General features: G+C 37.7%; 1 protein-coding gene across 6 annotated transcripts in view; it reads left to right on the forward strand.

Moving 5' to 3' along the window:
• Positions 1–12353, forward strand: part of CDH11 (cadherin 11) — a 742884-nt gene that overhangs the window by 304314 nt on the left and 426217 nt on the right. Inside the window, exon 1 of one of the 6 annotated variants that reach the window (XM_090149363.1) lies at positions 5998–6077. The exons of the other annotated variants lie outside the window; for them this stretch is intronic. The gene's annotated coding sequence lies outside the window, so the exon portion shown is untranslated. Of the gene's footprint in view, positions 1–5997; positions 6078–12353 lie in introns of those variants that run through there. 6 annotated transcript variants of the gene reach the window in all.

The raw sequence follows: 12353 nt of genomic DNA on the forward strand, positions 1-12353 counted from the left end.
CACTGGTGCTGGAGATGTTTCATGAACTCTCAACCAGAAAATGAAGAAGAAACAAGAAATGTCTTATGGCTTGAAAACATGAAAGTTTGGTCTGAAATATTTACTAAACTGAATATATAGAATATACTTATGAATTGTACATGTGTAAATTACATATAATTGTTAGCCAAGGTACAGTTGTTGATGTTAATGGGATGTGTATTTCAGCAGCAACATCATGCAATAGAAAACATTGCCATCTTGGAGAAAGAAGTATTAGAATAGGAAATTAAAATTATTAAGATCCTTTTTATAAAGAAAATAAAATCTCTTCAGAAAGTATGCCACTGAAAAGGTCATTTTATGTCTTTTCCTAAGTTGCATTCCATGATCCCATCCGGATCAGAAAACAAAACCAGTTCTGCAGGCATTAGGGTTATGTATCTGCTGGGATGAGAGGAAAAATAGGAGGCAACTATATCTGGTGAAGATTGAATTAATCTCAGTTCTGAAACAGATAGGAATTGTATGCCAAAAGAAGAGACTTCAAAGGAAAAAACAAACTCTAGTTTTGCAGATTTGATGGGCGCTTGACCAGAAATTTCCTTAGAGCAGAGACATGCCACAGAGTTACAGTAAATCATACAAAGATCCATCTCCTTTTCAGGAGGCAGAGTATTTTTCAAGTGCATATTGCAGAATGCATAGTGTAAGGCAACCACTACATCCCTTCAGGGAAGAAGGGTTTCATAGTCTTTCCTTTTTCTCATGTTTACTGTAAGTAAGCTTACAGGAAATAAAAATTTGGTTTAGTGTCTCCTGTATCACATTTTCTATGAGAGCAACGCTACCAGGAGTAATGTGCATATTTTAACATTAGGAAAAGTGCAGGTGGCTTTAAAAAGCAATTAGACAAAAGCTTGGAGCATAAGGTCATTAATGACTATCAGAGAGAATGGACAGGATAAAGTAATAGGTATGTCAGAGGTTGGTAACCTATATGAACCCCATTTCTTGCACTGTTTATTAATGGAGCTGTGGCAAAATGCCTGGTGGTCTCCACCTCCAGCAGAACTTGTGTGTGTAGGAAGAGATATATGCAGTGCTGCTCTTCTTCCTCATTGCAGCGTGAAACACAGCAGGATTGTGAGGCCGAAGTCCACCAAAGACACGCAATATCTTTATATTATTTGCTTCATACTAAAGAGCTGGTAGCTTGCATTTTAAGACTTACGTAGCTAAAGTAGGTAAACGTTTTCTGGATAAGAATAAGAAATCTTACAGTATAAGACTCTGCTCTTTTTCTCATGGTAAGTGCTACCTTGTTTAGTGAATACTCTTATTTAAAGTCATGGTGGTGTGTGTACAATGGATTGAAAATAAACACATGCAACTGACAATGAAATCTACTAGGATGCAGACATTTTTGTGATTTCTTTCCTGCTCCCTTTAAAGTGTCACAAATAGAGATGGTAATATAGAACGTGCTAGTCTTTTTCAGAGGGAGATTTTTGTTTTGTCTTTTAGAAAGGACAATTGAGCAGGAACAGGTAAGCTAATGGGAGAAAGGCTATGCAATGCAAGCCAAGTGATTAGCTTTATTCTAGTTTCTTTACATTTGCCTCTTGTGGGAAATTCTGTCAAGACTAGGAGTCATACCGCCTTGCAATAGTTCCTCCCTGCTCCTCCCTGCTGCAAATCATCCTTGGCTTTGTAAAAGAAATCGGGAACTCTCCTGCTGAAACATTTCAGTGACTAGTTTTCTGGTTTATTGTTAGCTGATTTTTCTGACACGGATCCATAATGCCGTCCTTCTATGGAAGAATTACTGAGGATGCCTTACTGAGCTCAGATGAAGGAAAGGTTCCTTAGCAACAGGAATAACATGGAATGCTGAAAAGCTCTCTGGTGACTCTCCTTGTTTCTTTACCACACAAAAGGGTTTTTTTTCTTTTCTTTTTTTTTTTTTCCTCCCAATTTAAAGAATCAGATGCATACCTGGACAATTTGTTCATACTTTCAATTTTTCAAGCAAATGAAGTTAAAAAGCAGTAATCCTTCAGGCATCATTCAAGTAATTCTCTTAGTATGTCCAATTCCTTCATTAATTGATTTGCAAAAGCCTATTAGCATATAGTTAAAAAAAAAAAATACCCAATGATGAAATGGTGGTGTAGCCTGACTTGTATCCAAGGAAACCTGTATACTTAATAACCGAGATAATACTTTGTACCTCTGCAACACTTGCCTTGCCACTTTTATCAACCTGGATGGCTCTAAGGCCAGATATTAAATATGTTTGGATATCTACAGACATAGATGGAGATTTTTTGAAAACTAATTCTGATAATCCATCAGTTACCTGTTAGCTCCCTTGCGAGAGACAGCAAAAAATTATTTTCAGTGTTACAGATGTAGATTTAAAAAAAAGTCAGAACAACACAATAGAGCTCTGAAAGTGTTAAGAGAGAATCCAACCTTATGACTCCTACCACTGTGCTTTAATGACTATCTGATGTTCCCTGCAAGGTAATTAATGCAATTTAGGGAAAAGGAGTATGTTTTGCTTGAAGCCCACACCTGAGTGGTGAGCCATCATCTAGCTGTTGCCCTGCAGAGGCAGCTCACTTTGAAACTGTGCTCTGACTCAGTCCTCTCCACTACCCACTGCGTCCACTTCATCACTCAGCTCTCCACTGTCACGGTAAGGGACAAATACAGAACTACAACAAACCTTGTGGGGCAATATCTCTACCTGCTGGCAGTAACTAGCAGACGCTGCTTCTTAGCTCATTTCATAACTGACTCCAGCTCCATCTTTAAAGTCTGGGATTGGTAGGGTTTGGTTTCATTTTTCCAGTCAGATATGACTGCCCTTTATAAATAATACGCTCTTAGCCCTAGATTTGCTAAGAATAAGCATTCCAAAGGTTTTATTTTCTCCAATAGCTCCTCCATCATTCTGGTATTCCTTGTCTCTGCTTATTTTGGTTTGAATTCATCTTTTCAAAACATGGGGTTAAAGTGCATTAGAACTCCAGGGCAAAACAAAATAATTGGCTTTAGGTCTTCAAAAAATAACTTTTGCCTCCTCCTTAAATGCAAGCTAGCCAGAAATTTCTGCATATCCAGTACCAGAAGTACTGGAAATTAATGCTTGGTATTAGATCCAGAGAAATGAATTGTAGTTCTTATGTTACCACCTGAAATGGAGTGTTAGTCTCAAAATCTTGCTGGTTTATTTACTTTTTACCCTTTTTCTGTTTTGTTTTGTTTTTTTTTTTTAATAGCATAGACAATCTATTATATTAAAGGAAAAGAGTAGGTTATTAAGAGTAGGTTATTAAGATAAAGCCAAGAGTATTTAGTAACACTTGCAAAGCGGTGTTGCCTGATGGGAATGAGAATTCAGGTATGCTATTCTGATAGCACTATGATTTCATTGATTCTCAACTGAGAAGTGACAGTTAAAATCTACTGCCCAGTCTCAAAATATCAATAAGATGAAACATCTAGTTCTAAAATATAAATGGAAATCAGTGAGCATGCAAGTTAGTGAGAAAAATAAACAAGTTAAAAAAACAAGTTTTGGTTTATTTTTGTGTGAAATCTTTATATCACTGTTATTTTTATGCTAGCTTACATTTCCAAAGGACAGTGTTTAAAAGCACTTAAAACAAGCAAGCATTGCTCATTACATTTTCTTGCTGGGTATACATTTATTTGTACTTTTCACTGTGCAGTAATAAAATGGCATAACAGGAACATCATTATGGTCAGGAGAGATTTAATTGTAATGCAAGTTTAATTGCCATGAATGACTTACAACCATATTATTAGCAATACAATTCATTTGATATTTTTACATGTTTGCGGGGTGCAACACTGAAATATATTTGCCAGTAGCTGACAAACTAAATTATGGTTCAGAGAACAAAAAAAGCTATTGTATCCCATTGTTATGTGATGAACATTGAGATATATAAACCACTGCAGTGGAGTGCTGGAGTATTTTACATCAAATCTCTCATGACAAGATGACATTTTCCACCTGTTTAAAAAAAGAAAAAAAAGGATGGCACACCTGCTAAATCTCAGATAAAGAGTAAAAGAATGACAGCATCATGTTTAGGATTTCATCTTATAGACCTGGGTTTTTTTGTTTAGACATCATGTTGTACTTGTGTGTTTGGCAGCATTCTGTAGCTATTGCCTGCTGGCATTTCGGATGTGCTAGCTATTTAAAGCAAGAGATAGACATCCTGGGATAGTGGTTTTGAAGACTGATAAATAAGGTCTGGGGCTATAATGCAGCTCCATTTATCCCATTTATCCTGAAATAGAAAAAAATTGAGCATGTATTTCCAGCAAGTCCCATGACCCAGAACACTGTCCTGAAATCCTCAGCAAATGCTGTCTGCATGTGTGTGGTATTGTCTGATGCAGGAAAAGTGATGCTTCTGCGTGCACCTAGGAATTGAGTCATGTAAATCCAATGATCCAATGCAGCATATCCTGGAGAACTAGTCATGGTGAACTGTTCATTTGTTCCCGCATTTATTTCCAAGTTTCGCAAGTTGGAAACCTTTTGGAAACACAAAACATCTGGGATTTCACTGCCCCTTACGCCAGAGTACATCAGTAGGGATGACTTGGGAATGGTCTTTTCTCGAAATGCAGACCTGTGAGTGTAGAGGGATTCTCCATTGGCAACATGCTGTCTTATGTATGTGTGTAGTTCCAAATATACTTCCTGTAAGTAACCAAATATATACTACCTTATTATTAAGTTATTATTTGACTAGTGTGCTGCAGACAGGAACATCTATCTCGACTTGTGACTCAAAATAATTTCACCTAAAGACTACAGGTTTGGAGTAGATGAATGTATCCACGCATTTGTTTCAAATTTGGCACATAATTTGGCCAAAGAAAAATGCAACTCTTTCCTCTAAATATTGTAATTTCCAAAATGCTTAGGTTTTTGGCATTTGTGATAAAAAAAAAAACACAGCAGTGCTATTAGTACATTCCTGCAGCAGCGTTGAGTGGTTTGGCTCTGGGTCCACCCCCTGTAGCAGGGGAGGCTTGCAGTCTGGTGAGGAAGACCGTGGCCTCAGATGTGAGGCCCTCTTTTCAAGCTGGTGAATGGGATTATTCTCCTCAAACATCGGTGCAGGGTTTTGTTTGCTTCAGGGGTCGCAGAGTGTGTGCCTGGAAAGCAGGCAGGGCCACCATGCTGAGAAGCAGGCACCCAGGTCAGCGGGCATTTTGCTTTGCTCCCACCTCTGGAGGAGGGCGGTCAGGGTTTCTGTAGCAGTGCCTGAGAAAAGGTGTTGGTGTACTGGGACGGGGGAAGATTCCAATCCCGATTTGGAAGCCAGGTGGGCTTTGTTTTTACTACAGCTGCTGTAGGGGTACCAGTAATCCTAAACCTGTTTCTTTTTGTATTAATATCATTTTTTCTTCAGTCTGTAATCTATCTTCCACATTGGTTTTCCTGATTTGAGAAAGCTGGGCTCTAACCCTACCACAGACCTTCTGATTCACCACCTGTGTGATCTACCAGGTGTAGGACTGTGCCCTTCCCAAAGGCCTAACACATTTCACCTGTGCCCATCCATAAATGAAGGCACTTGGCGGTGCCCCCTGGGCTCACTGTGCAGGCCTCAGCCTTGGCATTGCCTCCTCAGCTGCTGAGGGAGCACAGCTGCAGCCATCTATGTGGGTGCTGCTCTTCTGACCAGCTTCGCTCATGGCAATAGTGCTGAACGTGTGGAAAGTTGCAAGCAGAAGTCTTTCTGACTGGTTAATTTAGATAAGTGGCAGAGGTAGCTGCATGAGAAGAAAACCTGAGCGTGTGGAGCAGGCCAGGATCTCTCTCGGGTTTATAACCTGTGTTGCAATTCGCTGTGTATGTACCCCATCAATCAGTGTGGCTCCTGAGCCCAGAAACTTTTTTTTCCCTTTTGTTTTTTTTTTAATTCTCCTTTTGTACTCCTTGGTGGCTCTGTGATGGGAGGACAGACCCTGTCTCACTGCTGCCACCTGTGTTGCTTTCGCTGTGCTCACCCCTTCTGTCTTCATGTCACCGTGTGGTAAGTGTTATTTATTAATTGTACTCAGAGTGGCTGTGAAAATGGTATTTGTTTTCAGGTTGGAATACAGTGTGTATCTTGGTTCATCATGCTGAAAAGCTGGTTCCTATTGTGTTCCTTAATGCCTACTGTTTATCCCATTGCTAATTACAAGAGATTCAGTTAAAACAAGAAAAGCATACGTATGTTGGTGTATTTCCAGTAATAGTTATGTAATGTGTACAAATGAAACTCTTTGAGAGGAGAGTATATGCAATACTGGATTAAAATGCTCCTGTATTTGGCCTTCTGTGAAGAAAATGAAGGGGTTGTTTTGGAACTGTAGCACTTATCTAGAACCTGCAAAATTTCTTCTTGTCTTCTAGAATAGAGGAAAGAAAACAGATAACAGTTCCAGAATAGGGAATCCTGAAGAGCACCTCCCACCTCCCCACGTGCAATTGTCAAACTTAATGATTTTAAGTTGTAAAGCTATTTCTTTTGAGCAGTTTCCCGATGTGTCTCAGATAACGAAGCTTTTTAATAGTACAGTCTGTAGGATTATTTTCCATAGGTCTCAGTAAGTGAATATTTTACATGTGGGGGCTGTACAAGAAGGTATTACAGATCTCTCCAGATAAGAACACGTATGGTTCCTAGTTCAGGTCCTGGGCTTGGATGATAGATGTTATCCTTCAGTTGTGGATTTTAGCTCACTGTTTTTTTTATCAATTTAAAACTTCAGCTTTCATGATCTCAAATGTATTTATAGCTACTATTTTAATGCTGGAATTTTTAGGTGTGATTTGTAGTGGACAGGATAAACATCAGTAAAATAGGTTTTAAGACTTTTTCTTTCTTCCGATATCTTTCTCTTCTTGCTATGACCATGTGCTTATTTATAGGTGCTTTGTTTGTAGTGCTTTCCTCCTAACAGTGTGAAAGTGCAGCAGAATCTAAACCTAACTGCTACAGAAAGCTTTGTCAGCCATATGCTTGTGTCACAAGTACATCACCAAGATCTGTGTAGTGGTAGAGGCTGGGTTAGCTGCCTTAAATGCTCAAAGAAAGAGGAAGCAGCTGAGAGCAGCATGAAGCACTTAGTGCTTCTGAGCTGTTGAAAAGATCCCAGCCTCCAAGAAATGGGAAAGCAGAGCTTGGAACAACAGCTGCTGCTCTGCAAATGGTTTCTGACTGATCCCTTGGACTTGAACTTGTACTGTTAGGGGTAGAGTCAAAGCTATACAGGCATTTGAGAGTATCAAAAGGCAGAATGAGGAAGCATTAGGACTACTTTATGCTTTTTATAAGAAAATACAAATCCTAGCTATGAAACTCCTTGTTTTTCATAAGTAGTTTAAAATAATGTGCTGCTTTAGAAATGTGCTGCCAAGTTATCTGCAGGTATCAACTCATTTACTGTGGTGAAGAAGCACCAACCTTGCTAGTGACCTGTCAGAGTTTGCCTGTTGAAAAGCAAGAAGAGCACTATCCTGCTAGTTCCTCCAGCATCTTAAAGATTTCAGTTGTATCTCTCTTTAACCTTCCTTTTCTCAGTGTGTACAGTGAGTTTTTTTAATCTTGAGTTAAAGAGTTTGTCCTACTGAGGTTCAATGAGGCTCATTTTTCTTCAAAGCTTACGAAACTCTTCTCTTTCAATAATACATTGATTTTTGTTAACACATTTCTAAAATCCAGTTTACATATGCTATATTAAAACATTTGCTATTCTGTTAACTGATGATAAGATTATTTTCAAGTGAAAACTGGATGATTTTATGGAGATTCAGGTTCTTAGTATGAGAACATTCCTTTGATTTATTGTCATTGCTCCTCAAATACATATAAAGTAGACTGTGCACGTCATTCCAGAAATTGCTGGGTTGAGCTGTTGTTTATTTTGTTGAACTTCACTTCTGTTGCATAATTGCATTTGCCAGGTGGAAGTGAGAGCTGTCTCTTTGAAATCACAACTAATAGCATCTTGGGAACTTACTCCAACTAAATTCTGCCCCAGTTTGTTCAGCTCTGTGTATCCAATACATATCAGTCTGCCTCATACAGCAGCTTTCAAGGTTAAGCCTGCGTGCCCAAGGATAGATAGCCTACTTATTTACTTTAAAAAAACAAAACTTCCAATGCAATGAGTGACAATAGATTCAGTGATAATGGTATTTCTGGAGTAAGCTTGCTGAAAGTTGTTTTTTTTTTCCTTTTCTTTTTTTGAAGCTGAAGAGTGAGGATTTTAATCTGCAACAATAGGGAGTAGTTTAGATGATATTAAAGACTAAAACTGCATACAGAAAACCATGAAATAGTTTCTTCTAGGTCATGTTAGGATGTAAATGTGATTTAAATTAAATGACAGAAAGTGACCAACAATTAGAAAATCCTATTTCTGAAAAATGGAATTTAGGATCCGCACTATTTCTCTATCAGACCTTTATGCTATCTTAGTAATAAAAGGTGAAAAGGTGACTTATGCTATTTAAAAAGGAGGTTATTGCAAATTGAAGATAGAGCTATAATTGGGTCTCCTGCTGATGCAAATGAAGAAAAAACAATTAGTGAAACACTTAAGAAAAAAGGCTAATCTCAAAAAGTGACTGGAAAGTAGAAAGCTCTTTCCGTTGACATGCTGACACAGATAATGATAATCAAGGCTCTGCTGCAGCCACTTCCTGCAGATGTCCCTGGACCAGGCCACTGAGTGTGTGGCTGACTGCCTTGGTGCAGTGCTCTTCTTGCATAAGTATTCACTGGTCACTTATGCAAGGTTTTGAGTTTGTTATGCAGTAAACTTATCTGCTAATTAAGAATATTGTAATTTTGTAGTTAAACCTGCTTATTTTTCAGGGAGGTGTAGAATTCTGTGTCTTTGAGTACTTTGGTGGTATTTCCCTCATTTGCACCTTTCTCGTTGAGCATCTTCCTAGGCAGCTGGTAACTACATCACTCTGCACACTTGGGCTGCTGAGCACTGGAGCTAGTTGAAACTTAAATATTGAAGAAGTGTTTGTAAAAGTTGCAAGTATCGGGTCCAAGGCTGCAAGGCATTTGTTTGGTGTTAAGACTATGAAATGGCTTCAGTTTAGCAGACAACGTGCCCTGTACATCCGTATGCAAAGGGTGAGCTATTTGTGTTAGGAGCCCCTGCCCATGTGAGCCTGGTATCTATCAAATAGTGTCATTGTGCTCTTTGTATCTGTTGTAGTTGCCATAGAAATAAATAGGAGGCTTTACTTTTAAGGCATCCTACAAATCGGGGATGTGCAGTCTGTCAGGGTATCACAGAATCTCAGGCATTTGCCTAGTTCTGAATTTTCCCAATTGATATTTTTATCAGCAGATGAAGTGCTGATCCCAGAAGTCAAACACCTTACAGAGGGCACGAGTTCCTGGAGATCTCTGGAATGCAGCTAATGGATCATTGATTGGAAAGTTTGAGTTAAGGAAGACAGGTCTTAAAGGTGATACCATGGATGAGGTTGTCCCCATTTTTGTTTAGGCATTAAGGGGCCTATTGTGCCACTTAATCTTGAAATGGCCTATTTCAGTTTGTAATTGAAACAGTCTATGAATATTGGTACATCACAGGTGTTATTTAACTCTTTCCTCAGAGCAGCTTCTAGCTTGCTGTAGCTTTTTTCATGTATTTTATAGTAGGCTGGCTTTACTTCTTACAACTGATTGGAAGGAAAATATGTTAGTTTGGTCATAGATCAATACCACAATTAATTGACAGATCATCTTTTAAACCACAGTTTTTTTTGTGTGTTACTATTACTATTCTAAATAGAAAAAAACAAATCTTAATTCCCAGAATATATTACATTTTCTTTTTCTTTTTTTCTATTTTGAAGTGCTTATAAAGATTACTTAATTTTTTAAAAATGCATATGTACATGATTACTTAAAAGTAGGATTAACTTGAGGATTAAAAGAGAACATTCACACCCAGAGCAGCTGCTTTGGGGTTGTCTTTGCAGAGTGATTCTTACTTGTAATTCTGAGTTGACTGCTCTCAGGGAATCTATACTGTTAGCTTATGCTGGGTCAGTACTTAAGTGTTTTGTTTCTTTTTATGTGCTGATCTATGCTCTTAACTAAAATACTAACTTTTCTAGTGAATCATATCAAGTAATTTATGACTTCTTGCATTCACCTGCAGTTAATATTAGTATAACCATTGAATAAAATTAGAAGTGGAGGTGGTAAAAAGAGTAGTGATGTGTTTCAGATAATTTGACTGACCTTGAACTATATAAAAATTGATAATAGAGAGTCCCTTAAGAAATGGCATCTGAAATATCATAGGGCCTTGCAATAAATGGATCTTTTTTCTTTTTTACCATCACTGAAAGTGGGGTGAAACTGCATGTGATAAATCTATTTTTTTTCTTGAGTTTGCTTGTATGTTGGTTGCTCTGAAAATAATGCCTCCAACCGATACAAAGATATTTAATAAATTCTCAGTTACTTTTCACACTTTTCAATATAGTCATCATCATTAGCTCTGCGCTTTTGTCCATGATGGACAACATGCATGCCTGGATATTTTATGTTAACCTCTCTAGTAAGTTTTCATTCTATACTTCAGCCCACATTTATCATGTTCTGGTTGTAATTATTACCATCAAGCCTTTTGTTTCCTAGATTTTGAAATTTGAGATTGAGGGAGGTTACAGGGTAGAGATGGAATCATTTTAAACCTTTACTTAAAATCAGCTAGTGGCGTACACTGTGGGGTCAGTGAAGTTTAGGACAAGAACTGCAGCACAAAGTATGTGGAAGCAAAGAGAGGGATAGTTAAGCTTTCTGATCTGCTCTTCACAAGGCATTTTGTTGCCAAACCTATTTTCAGCTTCTGACTGAACTTGTCATCACGCTACTAGGAGTTTTCAGAAGTGATATAGTTAGAATTTATGGAAGTGTTTCTCCCACTGAAATGTGGCCTTTGACAAATTTTCTTCGCAATACCTCTGCAGAAAGAGTTCAGCAATTTCTTGGCTTTGATAACTTTTTCAAAATAAAATCCCAGACAGTCTCCATCAGTTTGGAATGTTCTCAAAAATTGTGCAAGTCTTGGGGATAGAGGATATGTGCGTGCACACACACACAGATGATGAGGAAAGGAAGAGAAAGAAAAGAAGGGAAATGGCAACTTAATTTTGTTTGAGGGCACATTAGTGGAGGAGAGGAGGGGGGAAAAAGCAGCTTAATATTTTGAGAGTAGATTTAAAACCTCAAGTATGAAATGAGAGGGACGGTGTTAGAATTCCTCTAAATCACCTTCTCAATGTTAGTATTAGGAACCTGGCTTATAAATGGTTTCAGTATGTTCATTTCTACTTTAGGGTCTCCATTGCTCTTGTGTAAGCCTGGGATTTTCAATGAACTCTTTCTGTTCAGTTTTAGGACTCCTATGGGATAGGTTTGTATTTTTTAAAATGCTATGTAATCATTAGCTTTTAAATATAGTAACAGATTACTTCATTTTTCTTTTAGTGTTGTTTAAAGATTATAAATTAAACCTAACAGCACCTCTGCTAGAAGGTGGCTTGTGACTTAAAGCAGCATCTTATCAGCCACTAGTATCTATATTTGCAGTAAAAATGCTTTTAAAATTTTCTAATGGAAACACAGTTGCACAATTGAGTAGTAAAAAGTATAACTGAGTAAAGATCCAAAATTCTGTTCCGTGGTGTAGCATAACTTCACCTATGTTCCTTGTCTCAAGCTTTCTCACAGCAATTACGGAGTTATTAGCAGAATTTTGTAACATATATAGATAGGGTGTTAAATCTATTTCCTAGTGGAAAATTGATGAATCCTCTTCTAATGCTTTTATTCTCAGTGGCAAACCATATGCTGTGGCTGTATGTACACATCACATTATATGACCCCCGAGCTTTTTGATGTTGCTTGGACTGTGTTCCAACTTGTGCTTTTGATTTTTCTTGTGAATTTAGACATTCTGGTAGGAAGATCACCTCTGTAGACTGAGAAATCAGTCCTGTCTTGGCAAAATAAGCATAACCTACTATGGACTTACACAAATGTGTATGTATAATATATGAAAATATATCCATTTATATTTCTTGTCTTTAAAAATGAAATTCTTATTTAAGTCTTGAAATATTACAGGACACCTGTCAAGGTTTTTTTTTTTACAGACTCTTTGACAATGTAACTTTAGAGCAAGACATTTAATATTTTATGGAGTCATCTCTCTGAAGCTTTAAAGATACTTTGTGTGCACTCTTCCACTCAAGCTAAGAGGCTTAATTCCTTTTC

This window comes from Phasianus colchicus, chromosome 13 (genome assembly GCF_987193195.1).
Source record: "Phasianus colchicus chromosome 13, bPhaCol1.hap1.1, whole genome shotgun sequence".
Lineage (NCBI taxonomy): Eukaryota > Metazoa > Chordata > Aves > Galliformes > Phasianidae > Phasianus > Phasianus colchicus.